Genomic DNA, 9735 nt, shown 5'->3' with positions numbered 1-9735 from the left:
AATAAGAGCACCTTCTACATTAGCCCTAGAGTGGAGCATCTGGCTGAGAGCTGCTGGAACAGGGTTACTGCCTGCTTCAGCTCCCTACCTGCACCTGCAAGAAGGGAGAGCAACCGTGAGGATGAACCCTGGCATGTATCTTAGTGGCTTCATGTTTTGTTTCTCTAGTCTGCTACTGTCTCTCCATACTCCCTGATGATTATGGGTGCATTCTGATCATTGTAGGTGTGCATTTATAAACACCCTTTAATCCATTTCTAAAGTAGCAAAGCTGAAAAGAAAATGCATCTGGGTTTTATTTGTGCACTGTGGAAAGCAGCTGGTTTGGCCTGCTGCTAAATCTATATGAAACAACCCTGAATTCTGAAATAAAAGCAGACATTCCTGGGTATATTTTTTTTTTTCCTCCAGAGCTGAATAACAGGGAGAGTCCATATGACCATAGTCCAGGCAAGCTGTTGAAAGTAAGAACTGGAAAAAAAATTTCCAGCTTGCACTCTGATGCCAAATTTTGCAAGCATCCTGTTTACTGACTGAGACATTCAAGTGAAATCAGAGCAGTGGGCCATGACCAAAGCTAAAAATAAAGTAATTGCAAGAAAACTGTGTAAAGCTAAAGCTCTAATCTCTCAAAAAAAAAAAATATGGAAAAGGTATAGCACCTTTTTCAATTTCATAAGGATTTTAAGAACCCTTCTCTCCCCTAACACAGCTCGACACTTAGAAAAAGCACTTTCTTTAAGAAACAGTCCCACAGCAGCTCAGGCTGGGTACAGATACAGAGCACAACCCTAACTTCCCTGGGCTGTCACCAAAGAGAATGAGTTTATTACAGCATGCAGAGAGAGAGATTTGACAGACAGCTGGCCATCCAAGCGCTCTATTATTAAAGCCTGTGTTCAGCAGGATGCATTGTTTGAAAGTCGTGTTTGCAAAAGCAGTCTCCTACTACTAGCATCTGCATTAACTATTAGTTTTATGAAGTACAAACCGCTTTGCAATGTCATGACACAGAGCAAGCTTAGCCTTGTGCTTACTTGAAGGAAAAAGAAAAAAACATCTCCTGGGGTTATTTAATTTTTTTCCAAACATATGTTGTGAAAGGCCTCGTGGCAGTTTGAAGGAACTCTCAGAGCTCCAGCTAGAGGCATGCTGAGACCTTCTCTTTTGCAAAGAAAAAGCTGAAGCCTTTTTACTTTCATCAGGAGAAACAATGAGGATGGAGTAGACTGAAATACAGGTAAATCTTGTTTTGTCTGTACTGCCATGAAGGTAGAACCAAAGAAGGCCTTAATAGCCTGATAGGTGTATTGTCTTGTAGTAGTAAATCTGTGTGCAACACACAGGTAGGAGGTTAATACAGTTTTATTACCAGAGCTCTGGCAGCCTGCTCCACAATCCAACAGCTAGCATAATCTCCAGATGTCCTGGAGTTGTCAAATTGCAGTGCAACAGCCATGAAGGAAAGTGCCATTAATGGGAAGGGAAAAATATTAAAAGTGAGTTTAGGTCTCAAACACAGAACTTATATTTTCCTATAGGCCTACTCAAAGCTTCTGGACATTCATTTTCAATTATTTGGACTCTCCTGAGCATGTTGTCAAAGATGTAGATATTTGGCCCCCTCTAAGTGTATATTTGGGGAAAAACCCTATTAGCTTTAGCTGTAGAAATTCCTCATTTTCATATGAAGACTTTTAAATCCTTCGTGTTTCTCTTCCCCTGAAGTTATGCTAGAAGGCAAAGAAATTATTGCCAAATATCTGTCCTCTTTGTTTTCTAAGGCTACTTTTACTTGCCCCTAAACACACACATACATACAGCAAGCACAACAGGCAGACATAAACATACTCATACTCTCATCATATAGGATGAGGTTGAGCATACACAGTTGTTCGTAGAATCATAGAACATCCTTAGTTACAAGAGACCCACAAGGATCATAGGGTCCAACTCCTGGCTCCACACAGAACCACCCAAAATCAGACCCTATGTCTGAGAGCGTTGTCCAAACACTTCTTGAACTCCAGCAGGCTCAGTGTTGTGGCCACTGCCCTGAAGAGCCTGTTCCGGTGCCTGACCACCCTCTTGGTGAAGAACATTTTTCTAATATCCAATCTGAAATTCCCCTGTCAGGGCTCCATGCCATTCTTTCTCTGGTCACTAGAGAGAAGAGATCATTGATGGTTGAAGTTGCTCTGTGAGAAGAGTCCATACCATTTCACTTGGGTCTTCTCTGCACTAGACCAGAAACATAAAACAAATTACAAGGCAGAGCCAGCACAGGGGAAGGAATCAGTGCTCATACCCCACGGCAGGTTAGCAAAACATGGCCATCACAGCTAGCTTCAACAGTTAGACTTTTATTGTCTCTATGTTTATATTACCTCAACAGATAATGAAGAGAGAGCAACTGTACCTAAATTGTAAGACTCACTCACTCAGAACAGATACTGCTCACAGCCATGTCCTCACTAAAACTTGGAGATTTCCCCCTCCACCTTCTGGCTTGCCCTGGCGAGAAAGCCATGCAGATCAGACACACCTAATCTAATCTATCTCATTCATCCTAGACACCTCTTCATGAGATGAATCACCTGCCTATGTTTCTGTTGACTGTAGATGATTCACTGGACAGCTAAACTCACATGAAATTAACTCCATCTGAAACATTCTGCAGGATGAGACTCCATTTTACAATTACATGGTATCTTAGGAGTTTGAAGAGTTTCTTCTGTTTTTTTATTGTTTTTTTAAAGCTCAAAGAAAAAACTACAAGAGCTCATGCTACTAAGCTCAAGTCCCTAAACATACCAAAGCTGTGAATTTTTACAGTAATCCATTTTCTGCAGTGGTAGAAACATGTTGACTTCCTCTATTAAGTATTATAATTGGTAAGGGGAAAAAAAAAAAAAAAAAGAACAGAAAAAGGTCTTTGGCTGCTATATTAGCTATCACCTCCAAGAATAATTTTGATCTTGCAATTGTAATAGCCAATCTACAGCACAGAATTTATATAAGACATTTTTGGCTGGTATATGAGATAAAAATCTTGGCACTCTCATAAACATCAATGTATGTGTCTTAAAAGTAATGTTCATAATTTACATAAACTAAATACAATGAATTGGAAATTCCGACTCTCAGGCAAAATGTGCGTCTAAAAGGCAATTCCAGATTGAATTAAGTGCTAGAAGGACTGAAGCCTACAAAATATTGCCCCTTTTCTCAAGATGATGATACCTCAAAATCGCACATGTACATACACACACCCAGCAGTGCATGAGTGGGTGTGCATACAGTCTTGTACCTGTCACCTCCTCCCGTTTGAATCCAGAGAATTTTTTGCCCATGTACTATTCTTTCTGCAGTCTAAGCATCTTCTTCTGCCCAGAGTTTAGAAGCTGCTCTCCTCTCTCTTCCTGCACCCCCATTTTGATTTCAGTGCTGTAAATTGTCAGGCAGACCTGTAACAATAGGTCACGCTGTCTAGCATTTGCGATGTGGATCCAGACACAACCAAACTGCTCCCAACCGTATCTCCCCTCTGGTAAACTCTCAATTATATTCCTCTAATGCAGTCTGTTCCTGGGTCTTCTTTTAGGTTAGTGATGCATTATTTTTCTGCCACAGTGTTGATAAATTTGGGGTATATAAACCCCGTAATATTTTTTTTGTTGTGTTGTGATAATCCTGTGACTAGGCTGTTTAAAAACAACAAAAAAATACACTTGGTTTTGATTCTCTTCTGCCTTGTACCTTGTCTGAGCATTTACAGCCAGATAAAATGACACCCAGTTGAATCAAAAAGATGATGAAATAAAATGTCAGCATTTCACACCCACCTTGAAATATCTTCAAAATGCTGTAAATTATTAGAGAACTCAGTAGTGGAGAATTGAGCCCAGACAATTAAAGATTCACTGTTTCACAGGTTTCTCAGGTGCTTTATTTAGTTTCTGCTTGGCAAAGGAGAATTAGGGAAATTCACATGAGGAATCTAACAATTCTGATGGTCATCCATGGGATTTTTTACATTGCCTTTTTAGCTCATGTTCATTATTGCAAAAAATCACAGGGAAACCAAGCACATACAAGAATAGAGTTCAGTCCTGAGATTTCTGTGTGTTGACCATGCAAATGAAATGCATATAGATATCTAAAAGGACATTTGTTATGTTGAAAATGATTAGTAAGAGTATTTCAGAATAAAATTTTTATCGTATCCTTGTGCTTATGAAGTCTGTTACTGTAAATGAGAGCTAGTAAAGGTGTGTTTTATCTCAGACTATAAATAGCTGAACTTTGCGAGTTTCCTCAGAGGGACACCATGAGACAGTTGCTTAGATCACGCACTCTGTGCTAAGGAGCATAAATCCCAAGACTAAAAAAAAAAAAAAAAAAAAACCTCTCTCTTTTTAAGGTTTCAGGTTTAAGGTTTCAGGTATTCAAGCTACATACAAATTTCACAGACCATGTACTTATATTCTCCTTTTCATTAAATATAGCATGTTTGATTGTCTGTTCATCTAATTAGAATATTGCATGAATAAAACATGTTTGAAATTGAAAAATAAGCAAATTAAGTTGAATGTTAAATTTTAAATGCCTTCTAAAATTCCACCTCTGAGGACCAAATCCTGAAGCACTGCTGACTGAGAACCAAGAGTCAGCTATTTAGAAAGGGAGAAAAAGGATCTTAATCTAAAAATGATGAAAAAGGACTTCAACAATTGTCTTAGTTCTGTCACATATTTCCTGTGCTGTCTTGGTTCACTTGCTTAGATGTTTACCACAAGTTTCCTATAAATAAAACAGCACATAATCCCACCTGATTTCTGAGAATTTTAGTGTTCATAAAATAGTTAGTAGTCCAATCAATCATAGATGCTATAGGAATACCAGCCATTATTAGGAGTAGCCTGAAGAATGAGAAGGAAACCCACTTCTCAAGAAACTTGGGTTCTATTTCACCACCACTACTTGCTGATATCCAAAATTTATGAAAATAAACCCTCCAGCTAAGTTAATCAAAACACTGCACTTGGTTTCCACTTCTGATGTCATTGGGCACCACTCAGTAAGAAACAAGACAGGCTGACTAGGAAGCAGCTCACTGTACACCAAGATCTTGCAAAAGCAGATGTTGCCAAACTCACACAGAAAAGAAGGGAGAAGAAAAGTACTGAAGTTCTTGTGTTTAGGAAATAAAGTCCCCTGACTAAACATTTCAGAGAAAATAAAACACCTGTTTTTGAAGATATGAGAAAAAAAGCACACACCTGTTTTAGTGATAGGAGGCAGAATTCTCATATGGAAAATGAGCAACATTTCTTAAGAACTCTGATGGCAATTCCCCCAAGTGGCTGGAACCAACTGGCTTATGACAGCCAGCTGAGGGCCCCATCACAGCTGCTCAAGATGAAGCTTCTCACACAGCATGGCTAAGAGAATATAATGTTTTGAAAATTGAAGCTGTAGAGGAATAGAGATGTAAAGTATTTGTGGAGACTCCAATGCACATCATCAGTGGATGGATGTTTGATGCTGGCACCAGGAATGTATGAGGGAAGGCATAACCAAGACAGTAGGTTTTCTCCTTAGGGAACAAGTAAGATTTTTATCTCTTCACCTGTTAACATGGAGAGCAGACTCTGCCAGAAGAACACCAAGACTGATATTTCATAAGACTACCTAAACATGACTGCAACCGCAAGTCATTAGCAGGACTGAGAGCAAAAATCAATTGCTAAGACACCTGGTGCCATATAAGGTACTCAGGGTTAATCAAAATAAGATCTACAGAAGACCTGCATTTTTCCAGACCATCAGCTGGAGATCAGTATCAATATAATGGGCATCTCATATGGCACTAGGTATTTATATTTTAGTCAATTTCTTCCCTTTGAACAAGCAGCTGGTGAGCAGAGGGAGAAATAGAATAAAAGCTCTCCAAACTACAATTTAAAGAATGGAATTAGAGAAATCCTGGAGAGGAAAGGCTGAAGTAATGTCAACTATTTTAGGAATGTTGGTGACTCAGCCCAAGCCTTACAAGGACACCTTAATTTCTATCAGATTAAAGGTATTCTAAATAAAGGGTCTTGTAGAGACTTTTCCATATGCTCACAGTAACTTCATACATAATAACCTGTTTGATCTTAAACCAAAGTTGAAACACACTCAAAATAGACACCTACCTAACTGTGAGAGATTTTATTTTTAAATTCAAGCCATCTTAATAACTATATTTTCTTTCCATGATACTTGAATCTTAGCCACACAAGAAGAAAATTGTACCAGATAATTTAAAAGAAATGAGAAAACAATGATTCCTGTGTTAAAGAGGCTATAATCAGAATTTAAACAGGAAGCAGTAAATTGTTGTATTCTGATAGAAGGACACAGGGAAATTAAGAGGCAAAAATTAGATATTATGAAAGGGGGTAGCCTTACTCAACATCCAGCCAACCCACCATCCCTTTTTTGGAAGGCACCACAAAAAAGCATCTGTTTGGTTGTTTTTTTAAAGAGTTTGAAAGCAGGTAATGCGATAACGTTGGACATGTTTATGTGGAGCTTACTTTACCATGAGTAAGGAAAAGCAGGATTGTACTTGAAAATTAGAGCATGACGACTGGCATGAAGGGCCAATTCAAAAAGGTATTAGAAATACCAGTACTAATAGAAAAACCACAGGTGGATAAGGATGAGCATGAGCAACATGGGCACATGTCTTGTAGTTGCTTTGACAAAGGACATCCAGTGGAAATTTTCTTAAAGACGGCACACATTTATATGTTAATTCAGAAGTGAACATTCAGTTTTTATGGTAAACAAAGCTGGATCTTTTTCCTACAACCTCATTTCTAACAATAAAACAGATATATACAACTTGAAAAGTTTTATTATAATTAGGTTCAATATCACTGAAGTCAAGGAATTATTCCCATTTATTTCAGGACTAGACTTGTGCTTTATTAAAGCAGATGTGGATCATTTCTTTGATTCAATAAATTACTCAATTTTTTATTGACTCAATTTTTATAAAGGACAACGAGACATTGAGAAGTTAAGAAGTTACTTTTTGTCCCAAAACTACAGAGTTACTGGAAGATTGAAACTGTTTTTGGTGATTTTTTCCAAAAATATTATTTCCATTGCAATGTCAAACCATTTTGAAGTGTTGGAAGTCTTGAGGCAAAAACTGTGGACCTTATTGAAGCTGGTGGGAATTCTGCACATAGAACATATCCTTTTTCCTTGGTCTTTATTCCTTAATACTCTTTGGGAGTTAAAGGAAAAATAAATCCCAAAATGTCATGCAATCCATTCTTGGAGTTCTTCCCAGAATAAAACTGTCAGATAGATCTTACCATTTCTTCATCCTTTTAAGCAGGTGTGGAGCTCATTACAGAGCCCATCTGACTCCACTGCAGTCTGTACAGAGCTATAAAGTTTGTGAGACCTGCAAAAGCACAAGTCTCCAAAAATGGTATGCACACAGTTTAAAAAATGTTAAGCCCTGCATTTCAGAAGTGTGCAGTAAATTTCCCTGATATGTCAACAAACTGGAGGCTATCATGAATCCCCAGTCACCTTCAGGAGGGTGGTTCTTCTGCCAGGTGAACAATAGCCTGAACGGCAGTCCTGACTGAATATGTGCAGTAGAATTCCTCCTTTTGTACTGTTGTCACAATTATTAAAAATTTTAGGTATATTAAAGTAGCACCCAGAAGACAGCTGTAAATCCTGGCTATGCAAAAACGTAGTAAGAACAAATACTCTGGCCTCAGCCTAAGTAGAAAAGATATCCAAAGAGAGATCAAAGAAGGATCCTGAGGATGGGGAACTGAGGCAAAGAGAGACTAATTCACTTGCCTGAGGTGGCAAACCCCAGAAGTGAAGATAAATTTCTTAACTCTCACTCCAATGCCTTAACCTAATTCTCACTCCAATGCCTTAACCATAAAGCAAATCCTCTGTAGATCTCTATTTTAATCCTCCATAACTTAAAAAAAAAAAAATCCTATACACCTGCATTTTCTCATCACCTTGCCTAAGCACAAGGGTGAAATACTAGGTGGTTGGCAGGTAGATGAATTATATTTGAGTTACACTACAGTAGGAAAATATCTGTCCTTTAACAATGAAAGATGTATTTTTCATTCAGGTAGCTCAAAAACATATTATTTTTTATTACATATTGAGTGTAGCTAAAAGTGGACATATTTCCTTATTCACCTATGCTCACAGAAAGCAAAGGCAAAGTAATGTGCCCTGCTTGTTCATCTTATGTGGCTTGTTAGGAGCTTCTTCTTCTTGTGAGTCTTTCTCATGATTTCTTCTCTCAGGAGTTCTTCAGACATGACAAAGACACTTCTCCTCTGTGAGAACAGAGGCCAGACTGGAAATGCTATGATTTTAAGACAAGTTTATGCTGAGGCTTCCAAATGTAACAACACTAAAATATTATATATCCCTGAAATGCAAGGCTTTTCACTGCACATTATTAAATGCTATTTTGTCATAAACTGACAAGTAAATGTTTTATTAAACCTGTTGGAATTCATTGTTAAATAACAACAATGTTTAACATTTATATCCTTAAACCTCTGCACATGCATAAACCACCAAATCTTGCAACACAAGTGGATCAATTCTTCTTTTATTGTTATTACTAAATCTGCTTTATGACTTGCAGCACAGAGGCTCAATTTTCCACCATCCAGGTTTCTCCCATGTGTGCTCATTTACATCTGTGAAAATTTGTTTAAAGTGAGTAAACATAGCAGTTTCCACCCATACTGAACTCACTATGCAACACTGCAAATGACACCATAACATAACAAATTGAGTCCTCGTAGGTTTGGCAAACAAGCAGAAGAGGAATATTTGTAACAGACTGTCGTCATTGGGTGATAGAGCTGGGAGGATAGAGCTGAGGTTTCTGTACGTGCATCTCACGAGGCCAGTGACTCTGTTTGTGACCTGTCCACTTCATGCGCAATGAGGTACAGATTTATTACATCAGGTAAAAATTAGAAGGACGTGAATTAAACTTTAAGCAGCCCCAGCCTGTCAGGCGCATGCTCCTGTGTGTCAAACACACAGCTGTGCATCACCTCAGATGCTCAGGTGGTTTTGCTGAGAATAGTATGTGATCATACCAGCCAAAACTGAGGGGAGTGTTTAGGGACTGCAGCAGTCATATTTTCTGTGAGGACGATGCAATAAAAGAATTTTAGTTGGTAAGTTTTCTAACCCTGGAGTTAAAGAAAAAAAAAAAAAAAAAAAGACCTAGGACATCATTAATTATCTGTTGCCACACTGTTTCATTCAGTTCTCCTCTTGATCATGCCAGGAACAGAAGGAACCAGATTCTGTCAAGGTTTTGCATCAAGGGAACAGGGAGTATTATTTTGTATCCAAGCAGTTCACATTTCAGGGCATGTGGGCTGATCCCTTGAGAAGAAAAATGATGGTGAATGACGTAACATTTATGCATTCATATTTTGGGTTGCTTTTTTTTTTTTTCCCCCCAAGGCTAGCACACAACATCTCATCTCCCTGAACAGCTCTGCTGCTCACAGTTCCAAATACTTTTTTATACTCAGCCTACAACACCACTTTTTCTCATTTTTACTTTTTTTACATCCTTGGTGCAAATATTTCCCAGGGTGACTCTGGCTTTTCCTTATTTCTTCACCACTAGCCTTTTTTGGTTTCTGCTTT

The 9735-nt window shown here is 38.3% G+C and overlaps 1 long non-coding RNA gene across 1 annotated transcript; it reads right to left on the bottom strand.

Annotated features, from left to right (window-relative positions):
• Nucleotides 1–733: 733 nt before the first annotated feature.
• On the bottom strand, nt 734–6282 carry LOC310897800. Its single transcript, XR_014582593.1, has 2 exons — nt 5283–6282; nt 734–2241 (listed from the first exon to the last, which is right to left on the bottom strand). It is a non-coding gene; the product is annotated as an uncharacterized lncRNA (long non-coding RNA).
• Nucleotides 6283–9735: the final 3453 nt, after the last annotated feature.

This window comes from Anser anser (assembly GCF_964211835.1).
Source record: "Anser anser genome assembly, chromosome: 3".
Taxonomy (NCBI): Eukaryota; Metazoa; Chordata; class Aves; order Anseriformes; family Anatidae; genus Anser; species Anser anser.
This window is presented reverse-complemented; position numbering and strand designations above follow the sequence as displayed.